Source organism: Petaurus breviceps, unplaced genomic scaffold (genome assembly GCF_028583685.1).
Source record: "Petaurus breviceps papuanus isolate PSGF00001 unplaced genomic scaffold, PetGlider_PUasm1.0 38, whole genome shotgun sequence".
Taxonomy (NCBI): domain Eukaryota; kingdom Metazoa; phylum Chordata; class Mammalia; order Diprotodontia; family Petauridae; genus Petaurus; species Petaurus breviceps.
The window spans coordinates 95386518-95398560 of record NW_027186304.1 but is presented as its reverse complement, the minus strand read 5'-3'; the positions used below and the strand labels follow the sequence as shown (position 1 = coordinate 95398560).

At 39.7% G+C, this 12043-nt stretch overlaps 1 long non-coding RNA gene across 1 annotated transcript in view; it reads left to right on the top strand.

The window, feature by feature from the left end:
- Positions 1-3306: 3306 nt before the first annotated feature.
- The window catches only part of LOC138170194 (uncharacterized), a 15574-nt gene continuing 6837 nt past the window's right edge, over positions 3307-12043 (top strand). The window contains exons 1-2 of the long non-coding RNA XR_011170561.1: positions 3307-3552; positions 11159-11324. This is a non-coding gene — a long non-coding RNA (uncharacterized lncRNA). The remainder of the gene's footprint in view (positions 3553-11158; positions 11325-12043) is intronic.

Genomic DNA, 12043 nt, shown 5'->3' with positions numbered 1-12043 from the left:
CATACAAGATAAATACAATATCAAAGGAAAGATATACTTTAAAAGTATTTTGTTGAAGGTGGAATTTGAGCAAAATCTTGAAGAATTTCAGGGAAGCTAAAAGGTAAGTGTTAAGAGAAAGAGCATTCTGGGCATCAGTCAGTCAAAGACATGGATCTGGGAGATGGAGTGCCATGTTTGAGGAACAGCGACTAGGCCATTATAGCTAGATTGTGAAGGACTTTATATTTAGCCCTGGAAGTAATAGAGAGCAAGCTAATGAAGTTTATTTAATAATGATAACAACAGCTAACATTTTTACATTACCTACTATATGCCATGCACTATGCTAGCACTTTAAAATATTATCTCATCATTATATTGACGCTCTCCTCCCCAATTTGAAATGGTAACAGTGGTACTGCTTACACGTGGTATTTTGCACATATGCTTGCCTAGATGAGCCTGAAACTGAAACTTAAAACTTAGACTGTCTCTTTTGGTTTGTATTTCCTTTTCTGAGCACAAGTACTTGAATTGAAAACCTGATATAGCTTTTCCTAGTCTTGGCAACAGCCTCATGAATTTGGAAGTTCCCAGCTACCTCCATTGATCCTGCATGGTACCTGGAGAAGTTTTCTATCTTTTCTATCATTACTATAATGCTTCTTGGAAAAGATGAGTATGAGTCCAAGCCATGCCATGTCTTGCTATAAAATATGGACTTTGAGGAACAACACAGACAATACTGAGCTGAGGTGAAGGTGAAATAACTATCTGTTTAGCTACACCATTTAGAGGTTCCCAAAGTGGGTGTTACCATCCTTGGGGACAGTGGAATGATGGCGGGGGGGGGGTAGCCTTGGGTGTGTTAAATAGAAGAAATTTTTGAAAAACCATTTGTGCATTTTCATTTGTTGTGTAACAGAGTTAAAGTCATAGTGATTATATTATTTTTCAAATAAACACACAAAATCAAGTTATAACTGATCAGTGATCAAGTCCACTGACAGGTCTTAACAAGCAAGTGCTGGCAGGCAAGTGTATCACACTTTGTCAGGAAGTCCAGCATGCACCAGCAGGAATATGTGTGTGTAATGACTTGTTTACAGCATGATACTGTACAGTTACATGATGCAATATTGTATCACCAAAATTTCAATGCAAGGAAAAATTACAATTCTATAATGTTATTAAATTTAAGATGTGTCACTTTAAAAAAATTTACATTTTTTGAAATGATGCAAATTACCAAAAAAATGTTAAAAGGTTAAAGATTTCCAGAGAGGTAGAGTAATTTTTTTAAAGGGGGGCAGTATAATAAATAAATTTGGGAACCTCAGATTTATATTTTAACATTTAATATTTTAGATTATCAACTTCTTAGAAGAGTATAATAGAATTTACTGAGTTATTTTTTCATATTTTATGTCTTTGCCAATGAATATATATGAGGTTTTTTATGTTTTTATATTTATTTGGTGGGGAGAAAATAAATAGCTGTCTAATATCTTATCTACATTATACATTTAGTACTATATTACTCCCTTTAAGGGAGACTGGTTACTTCTCCTACACGTTCCTATTTTTTCCATCCTAGTAGCCAGTTCTTCTGTGTTGATGACAATCAGATTCCTAATAAAATTCTCCTTTCCTCTTTTGAAAGATGAAATTACCATTAAGTCAAGTCAAAAAGTTGTTAGTTGATATGTTTTTGACGGAAGAGAGAATTCAGACCAATATCTGGGTTTTATTAAAGTCCCCGTCATTACTATGTCGTGCATCAGCTCCAGGTTGTTTCCTTCAATCTTTCCACTGTTTCTTCTTTCTGTCGAAGTGGTCTGTAGTATTTATACTGACAAAACTACTTCTGTTGGTCCCTCCATTGACCTTCATCCAAATGTTCTCCACCAGGTTTGCCCCACCCAGTTCTTGAATTTCCTCCTGAATGATCCTTCTTAATATGAAATAATAAAACACACACACGTACACACTTTTGCATAAGGTCATTATGAAATTTTCTCCATGTATAATGTTTGCATATGTTCTGGATTTGGAATCAAAGGGCATGTGGGTTCAGATCTTGACTCTGTGGCCATGTGACTTTGGTTAACTTATTTTCCCTTCTCTGGGCCTCTGCAATTTCCTGAAGAGTTTAGACTAGATGATCTCTGAAGTACTCTCCAGGTCTTAACCTTTGATCTTGTAATCCTATCACAACAGAGGAAAGAAGTGCACTTGAAATGAATTTTAACTCCCCTTTAAAGTGTGTATGAAGTTTTCAATGAGCTAATTTTCACACACTGAATGCCAGAACAAGAATTATCAGTGAAGCAGCATCAACACTGTGTGGGATGGAGGCAGTAATGTTATTAAACAGCAACATGAATATCAGCATCAAAAGGACACAGAGCCAGAATAATGAACCTTTCTTGATCATGGTGTGACCATTGATGTCAGTTATAGGACAACCAGGAATATTGGAGGAAAATATCTATCTGGAATATTTGAATTTCATTCAAAATAAATACTGAAATATTAATTAAAAACAGAAAACATGCATTGGCTGAGTTTTCCTAATCTAGTCTGATATAGTTTGTTTCCTGGAAAGCTTTTTAAACCTTCTGTCTTTTTTTTTCTGCTTGTTATTCAGAAAGTATATAGTACAATTGCTCAACTTTTAGAGGGCTGCAGCTTTTAGACTGACAGAAATGGTCATGATGCAGAAGCCAAGACTTTAGCAGCTGAGTGGCCCAGTGGATAGTGTGTAGGATTCAGAAAGGCCTGAGTTGATCTTGCTTCAGATACATACAACTGTGTGGCCCTAAAAAGTAACTTAACTTTCCTTGCTCAGCCTCAATTTCCTCATTTGTAAAATGGGGATAATAAAAGTACCAACCTCACAGAGCTGTTGTAAGGATCAAATGAGATAATGTATGTAAAGTGCTTTACAAACCTTAAAGTACTATATAAATGCTATCATCATCATCATCATTACTTAGCCAGAGCCTTTGGGAGGCATTGTACTCACTCAGCAAAGGTCTTTCAACAAAAACATAAAATTATATGCAATCATAAATGAACATTCCCTGTAGGAAGTAGAGGACCCACTGTATGGAAGACAGACCAGTCCTGCTCTATTTTCCTCAGTTGCCAAGCAAATGGAATGAACCCCAGAATCAAAGCGTCTGTCTCACTCAGTGAACTCTGAGTAACTAGCCAGCTCTCTAACACAGACAGGAGCCAAGTCTTTAGCAAAACCCCTTCCCTGTCCCTGAAGGTTTAGTGAGGAGCTAATGAAAAGGAATCTGCCAATTTTTAGTCATTTGGGGACACTCCAAGCTAAGAATGCATGTTGAGAGAATCAGGGCCTAAGAGGCCTGTATTTGGAGAGCAAACAGGACTCTTTCCTGTTCCAAAATACTTGCCAAAGCCATGTCTGAAATGCTGTCAGGAAGGAGCACATTTCTAATTTGACAGGTCAGCAAAAAGCAGTCACTTAGCTGAGAAAAAATGAGACTGTGAGCTGACATTCTCCTTCCTTCTTCCTCCTCAGGATTTACTGGTCTTAGGGTAAGTAACTTTAGACATGCCCTTTTGCTTTGGAAGCTCTAAAAACTTGGCTGAATGAAAAACACTGAATTTGTTCTGCTCTTTGAGTTTGGGCCTTGGTTTTTGTTTTGGTTTTTTTAGGGGTTAGGGGGAATGTGACTGAAGCAGGAACTGGTTGGCAGAAGCATTCATCACGCTCTGATTTTGAAACTGTGGTTTGAGAAATGTTGCTTTATAAATAAATAGAAGTTTATTATTCCCTTTGAGCAATTAAAATATAATCTTCCTATTATTCTGCTCTCTTCTCCAGAGTCCCCAGGAAAGGCTTTGTTTTATATTTCCTTCTAACTGCCTGACTTTTTAAAGGGGGCTACTATGTAACTAATCCCTGAGATCATGACCTGAGTTGAAACAGCAGAGAGAAACTGTCTTTGAAGAAGTGATAGTGGTTTCACAAAAACAAGTATTTCAATGATCGCCTTGTAGTATCTTGGAGAAAGGAAAGAGGTAATTAATTAGGAGGTAGGTTTCTGTGAAGCTTTTCTTCCCTCTCCTAGAGAAAAATAAAGTAGAGGGAGGGAGGTGGTTGTTTTTGTGGTTTGAATGTGACAAATCATAGACACTTCAAAGGGACCAGTCACCAGGAATGGGGGAGGAAAGGGGGTTTGGCTTGAACTTGGATTTAATGTGTAGGAAATTCCTTATTGTGGAAATTTCCCCTAAAACCAAGCGCTTGAAGGTTGCCTGAGGGCATTGAGAGGTTAAGTGACTTGCCCCCCAGTATCACACAGTCACTAGGCATCAAAGGTGAGGTTAGAAACCAGGTTTTCCTAACTGAGGCTAGTCTACCATCTACTATATGCTAGGTTGCTTCTCACTTGGGTTTTCGTGGTTGAATTAAAACACTGTCTCACCTAGTTTACATCATACCTTGAGACTCCTTGAAATGAAAGGCAAAGAGATTCTTTCTCTTGAAGTTTGGTCTTATATCAGCTCCATTTCATGAACAATAAGCCTTCATCTTGACACAGAGACTTAGAGACAGTGAGTCAGCTGTGAGCTGTGGGCCATCTACCAACAAGCTGTCCATCAGAACCCTGATTCTAACAAAGATACTGAGCTGACGCCTGATGATTTTGTGTGAACAAGTTCACTGGCTTTGATTTTAATGATCAAGTCAGCATTTTTACCCCCATTTCTCAGCACACTCAAAACACACCCTTCTTTCCCACACCCCTTCCCTTCCAACTCCCTCCCATGTAACTACATGTATTCAGTCCTAACTTTCCCTCAATCTACGTGAGAGCCTGTTTAGAGAAGGACCCATTTCATTTTCTTTGCTCCCCACTTCTCTGTATGCTTTTCCTTCTTTTCAACTTAGCCTCATGATGTCCTTTTCCTCCATCTTTAGCCTTTGAAAATGACTAACACAAGACAGGTGTGAAAACTGTTGGATAGTCGCAAGGCAAGGATTGGAAATTATAGCATGCATGCTAAAAATGACATGAGGGTTGGTGGCCACTGCCACAGCTTGCCTTTAGAAGAGTTGACCAGGTTAGAAAGAGGACTGAGTTTGAAATCAAAGGATCTGGGTATGAAACGCAGGTCTGACAATTACTCAGTATGGGAACTTGAGTGAGCCTTTTCATTTCTTTGGGCTCTAATCTTTCCATATGTAAAATAAGTGAGGTGTATAAAGACTATGGCACCTGCATCCTAGAACCTCAGCTCTAGGTTTATTTGGTCAAATTCAATTGTAAGAATGCTTTTCGTTCTTTTTTTTTTCCTTTTTGGAGGGGGGAAGGCAGGGCAATTGGGGTTAAGTGACTTGCCCAAGGTCACATGGCTAGTAAGTGTTAAGTGTCTGAGACCAAATTTGAACTCAGGTCCTCCTAACTCCAGGGCTGGTGCTCTGTTCACTGAGCCATCTAGCTGCCCCAAGAATGTTTTTTCACAAACCACTCTCCTTGGCTCATGCATTCAATAAATGTTTCCTGGAAAGCATCAGAATTTGGGTCATCTTACCCCCACCTAGAATGTTCCCAGGGACCATCAGCTTGAGTATACATCTCATATAACATAAAAGTACTCTCAGAATCCATGTAAGCATTCAGGCTAGCACCACATGAAATGCAGAACAAGCTTTATTTCTCCACACAGAAAATAGAAAATGCAAAGGATTCATATATGAGCCTATAAATTGCCAAGATGATTCTCCTTCCCTCTCTTTGGGGACCTTTACCTTCCCCCCATAGACTTCCATGTTCTTCTGGACTTAAAAGGTTGAGGCTCTCTTGAAAGTGAAAAGGGACTTGATCTCCTTTTAACTCATAATACTAATAGAAGACAAATTCTATCTAAATTCCTCTTCCAAATCACAACTTTTTCTGTTTCATAGTCACATGGCTCCTCCTCCTATTTGCAGGATATTTGCTTCAAAACATCTTTCACTATCCTTGTCTGGGAATTCTTTCTCCATTCTGATGTTGCCTTGCCATAGATATTACCTTTGGGGCAGAGAAGCTCCCTTCTCCTTGGAGTGAAGGGTGGACAGGGTTGTGATATAACTAGTTCAAAACAAGCTCAGAAGAGCCAGTATTTAATTTTTAGTGAGAGCACCTTGAAAACAGCAAATGCTACACACCAGAGTTTGATTTATTGTTTTATTGATTGTCTAGATTTAAGAAAGTGATCAGGAAAATGTTAACAATTCAGATTAAACTTAAAGGTGGGTGTAGGGAAGGTATATGCCTCCCCCCTTCCCAAGCTATTTGTTAAACATTTATCAATACACCAATGGGGTTGAGGGGAAGAAAGACTGTAAAGATAAGCTTTGTGCCTTTCACTCAGCAACATATCTACTCTCTCTGCATATCCTGGTCTCTGTCCATTCTCTCCAATTTTTTGTCTGTTCCCTTTTAAAGGTCCAAGTCCAAGAGGGTAGCTCAATTGTAAATGAGCTGAGTCTCAATCAGTTATCCTCAATGCATTGTCAATTGGTACCCTAGGGTAAGTGTACTTAGTTACATTCCATTAAGGAGATAGCATCAACATCCCAAATGTGGTAGCAATAAAGACGGATATTTGTACTTTTGTCTAAGGCTTCACCCTACTACCCTGTTAAACTTGATCAAGCCACTCCTTTACTCTTCCATCTTCTATAATTTTATTAAAATAAGATGACCTGGGTTTAAATATTGGCCATATTATTTACAACCTGTTTGACCTCAGGCAAGTTGCTTTAGCTCTCTGGCCTTCCATTTCCTTATATTTAAAAAAGATGGAGTTGACCTAATATTTAACATCTAACATTCTATGATTCTGATTCTGATATGAATTAATTTATCAAAATCCTCTCCTCTCTGACAAATGGTAAGGGGTATCATAAAAGGACTGTCTTAAGCAACAAGACCCCTAAAAGTGAAGGGGGAAAGGGCACAAAAAGGTAAGGTAACGGGTACTGGAGATAAACTTTTCCTATGTCATAACTGTGCCTAAGGCCTGTCCTGTTTGCAGAACTTCTTCGGTAAAAAGGAACCTGTCTTCCTTGAAGAAACACCAGTCAGAGTTGCTGCAGGTGATGGTTCACTGCTGCACCACCCCTAGACATGCTCAAAACAAACAATTACTCTACCACAAAGCCTTTATATCTTCTGGGATAGTCCCATCTAGAGGGGCTATCTCCACAAAGTCAGATTAAAATTAGTCTATTAAGTATAATGGAATAGTCTGGATTCTGTTAACAGTCAAGAAGTAAAGGGGACTATCAATCAACCAGCATCACTTCTTTCCTCCCTATCGTCCCCCAATACCTCCTGACCCCTGAACTGCTACATCCCTGTCATGTCCTAGAATGAACCTGATTGATACATTCAATTTCTGGCTTGGCCCCCATCTACTTAGCCATGCCACTTTCTTCTGGTCATCATGTTGCTTTATTTATTCATTGATGGTCATAATATAAACACATAGTTTAATTAGATTATTAGATGCACAGTAAAAGTAGAAGCATTAATTGTAAGTAACATATACTTTTCATCAACTCTACTTGTCCAGGTCCCCTGAAGGCACAAAATCCTTTAAGGTTAGGGTCTCCTTATCTTCTCTTTAGTCTCCAGCCATAGTACAAGAGCTGTAGAGAGGGCCCACCTGGAAGGTCAGTTTCTTATTATAGATCTCCTCATCATGGACACAAGTAGCAAACACAACTAGATTAGAGAGGATTGTAGTAATGTCACTAATTTTTCCAGTTGTAACTGTATGAACAAACAGAGATGTATGAGCATCTCTGCCTCCCCCTCCCCTCAACCAGGGGTTTATGAACCACATTCTGAGGTCTGTTTATGTCCCTGTCTGTTCCTGCAATCCCAGAACTGAAACAAAGCCCTAATCAAATACCCCAAAGGCTAACATACCTGTGATGTTGCCTGACTGTCCTAAGTCTCATACTGTTAGTTACAAGATGACAGTCCTCAGCTATCATGTCTCTTTCAATACCTGGTCTTTTTTGCCATTAAATACCACACATCTGGGTACTTCCATGTGTCTGATGTCAGCCCCCTTCTCCTACTGCTGCAATCAGCCTTATGGGTCAAAAGAGTGGATGCAGCTGTGTTGGAACATCATCGTACCAACAAAGGAGATAGAATGGCTCTGATAAAATTGCATGAAGAAATAAATCAATAAAACCGGTAGGGAGTAGGGGACTCTGCAGAGCTATCTATCAAATAGCTATTCACCCACTCCTGGGGTGAATACAAACGAGCAATGGAATAAGAAAGGCAAGCAGCATTTATAAAGTGCTGACTATGTGTCAGGCACTACTTTAAAGACTGGGGGATATAACTACAAGCAAAAAGAAAGACAGTTCTGGAAGACAAGAATGTTAATCTCACTAATTTTGTTTTCTGTGCTCCTCTTAAGAAACAAGCTGGTCAGTGAAGTTTATGGACCAATTTTTCCCCTCAACTAATTTGCAAGAGCAATTTATGAAGTATTGATGTCAAGTAGATATTGGCTCTAGAATGTGCCTAGGGGATGTCTTTTTTTTTTTTTGCTTTGTGGAGGGCAATTGGGGTTAAGTGATTCACCCAAGGTCACATGGCTAGTTTTTGTGTTAAGTGTCTGAGGCCGGATCTGAACCCAGGTCCTCCTGACTCCAGGGCCAGTGCTCTATTCACTGCACCACCTAGCCGCCCTCCTAGGGAATGTCTTAAGGAGTATCATAAGTTGGTCCAAACTCTTGTCAGAAGAATATGCCTTTCTGGGATATCACAGAACCTCAGAGTCAAAGGGACCTCAAAGGCCATCTAGTTCAAACCATCCCTAAATAGAAATCTGCTTTCTTGGCAAGCAGCCATTCAGCCTCCATTGGAAAACCTCCAAAGAGGGAACTGACCATCACTTCCTCTTTGGGACCACTATAACTCTTGGGAAAATTTTCCTTAGATTGTGCTGAAATTTCCTTCTCTGCAAATTCTGCCCATTAATTCTGGTCCTGGCCTCTGGAAGCAAGTAGAACAATGTGATCTTTTGAGAAGATGTTGATGTGTTTTAAGATACAATTTGTTATGCTGATCAAAAGCAAGTGATGAAAGAAAAGTTAAAAAAAAGAGCATAAGGTTCATTTAAGTTAAGTAGCTGTAGGTTCAAATCCCCAAATTTCAAGGTGGTTTTCCGGTAAAGGAGAAAGAAGTTACCATTCCATGTGATTATTTATGAATAAAGGAAAAGCCACTTAGTGTTATCTAAGTAATATGATGGTCATTTAGGATGCTCTTGCTGATTCTGAGAGAAATAAAATCTTCTCTAAAAATCTAATTTTGAAGGAATAGATGCATTGTATTTTCTTAATTTGGCTCTCACTTAACTATGACTCATCACTGTCTGCCTGGGCTCATGTGACTTGGGCAGGCAAATGGATGTTGACAAGGAAATCTAGCCCTCCAGTTTACAGATGTCAGCCCTGCTCAGCCTGAAAAGCTAGCAATAAGAGTGGTGCCTATTTCTTGTCATTTCCCCATCAGAAAATTCAGGGGTCCACATAAATGTCTAATATGATATTCCAAGAAAAGGCAGCTGATCTCTAACTTTAAAAATTACATCCACTGTGGCAAATACTCATGTCTTCTCTGGCTTCAGGCAGGACTAAGGCAAAAGTAGCAGAGATAAATGACTGTTTATCCCATTCCTAGGACTCCTGAGGATATCTGACACTTCTCTTGAAAATCTAGCCCAAGGTCAGCATGCCTCCCACTTTGGATGCTCTTTATCTGAGCAGTCAATCAACAGTGCTGTGCATTCTATTAGATACTAGGGGAAGTATCTAAAAATGATCTCTCTTTCCCAGACCTCAAATCCAAAGATGGTTCAGGACCACTCTGTTAGGAAGTGAGCTTTTCAGCTTCTGGTCCAACTCCTCCATATCTTCAGAGTGGAGACAAATTCTTCCACACATCCCCTCACTCCTATGGCTTCTTCAGGGTGGGCCCAAATCAAATCTATATGTGAATTCTGAGATTTGTGCTCTGTGGTTAGCCACCTGTTAATGAATTGCTAGGTAATAGAGACTTTGTGGTCATCACAATAATTTAAAAAAGGAAAAACCAACAGTTTTCTGTGTTTATCATTATTATTACATTATTGTTGTTCATCCTTCATTTTTGAAGATGCCAATGACATCATGATGTGATTGGTAATGTCTTGACTTGCCAGTGAATAACCTCACTCTGTCTTCCACAGTCATAAAGTCCAGTGACAGGACAAAAGTCAAGACAACTGCTTATGGCCCAGGATGCAGAACAAAATACTGTAAGAATTTAGAGGAGAGGGGGGCGGCCAGGTAGCACAGCGAGTAAGAGCACCGGCTCCAGTGTTGAGAAGACCTGGAGATCAAATCCCGTGCTCAGACACTTAGCACCCACCCAGAAACACCTGGCTGTGTAGCCTTGAGCAAGTTACTTAACCCCAATTGCTTAGGGGCAGCCAGGTGGCTCAGTGAGTAAGAGCACCGGCTCCAGTGTCGGGATGACCTGGATCAAATCCGGGCTCAGATACTCAGCACCACACCCATAAATAACTGGCTGTGTAACCTTGAGCAAGTTACTTAACCCCGATTGCTTTAAAAAAAAAAAAGAATTCAGAGGAGCGAGAGAATCACTTATGACTAGGGTAACATTTGAACTAGAACTTGAGGGATGGTTAACATTTTGAGAAGTCAAGATGGGGACAAAGGTCATTTCATTCATTCAACAAACACTTATTAAGTGAAAAACAATGTTCCTTGAGCTGAGGATAACAAAGACAGAAATGAAAAGCACTCCCTGTTCTCAAGAAGTTTATGGTCTACTAGAGGCTACCACCATATAAACAGATAAATTCAAGATAATCCAATGAGAGAGAAAGAAGCATTAATAACTAGGTGGATTAGAATAGGCTTCTCTTGGGACAAGCCATTTTATAGGCGTATGGCTGCTAAGTGTGATGCAACTTCTTAGAGCCACAAGTGAGAGTTTAGTCACTAGTGGAAACCAAAGTTACATGAGCAGACCAAGTCAGCAAATCCTCACACCAGAGGTGCTAGTCCTTCCTAAACCGCTCATATACCCAATTTTATTTTATTATGTAGTTATAAATGTATCGGGGTGATCCCATGGAGCACGTGCTTTGAATCTGTGGAGATGGACTAAAGCAACCTTTTGCTGAAGGAGAGGTGCTTTGCTTTGGGATGGTGCAGCAATCCTTTTTTGTTACCCATGACTGGAAGGTGTGTTAAAGAAGATTGACGGAGCTAGGTAAAGTCAGTCTGTGGGTTATAAAGAGTAAGGAGAAACATTTCTTCTCTCTTTCCAAGTAGCCACTTTGTTGGAATAAAACCAACTCCAGTTCTCCCTAGGATGTCTAGAAAGCTACAAGTCGGGGAGGGATTATTTATCCTACCCTCCAACCTCCCCCACTCCTCTGACAGTAACTGACATTGCAGGTACATGGCAACAAGAACATGTGCTTGCCTAGGTGAGTTTGAGGCTGAAGTCCCTGATCCTCAAGTCCCTGGTTTCTTCTATTTTGTGTTTCTTTCCCTCAGCCCAGGTCACAAACAGCTTTCCTGAGAAACAGACATTTCCAGATCTGGTGGTAATCTTGTGAGTTCAAGGGGCTGGGAGCTCCTGAGGGTACTGGGTATCCAATTCCTACAACAGGACCATTTCTTGGAGGAGAAGCATCATTTCCAGGAGGATGCTGAATCTAAAAGAACTAGGAAAACTTAAGCCATGCCCTACCTTATCAGTACAGCTAGACTTAGGAGTTTCACAGACAGTGTAGGTCTAAGGGTGAAAGAGAAATATTTGTGCCTTCACCTTTCATGACAGTATAATAGGTAACGAATTACTATGTCATTAATTCCTATGTCATTAACAAGTGTTAATGATCTTGTATGAGTCTTTTGGATTTTAAACATTTCTTTTATGGTAGAAGAAATAAATTGCTGTCCTATACCTGATAAATATTTTGT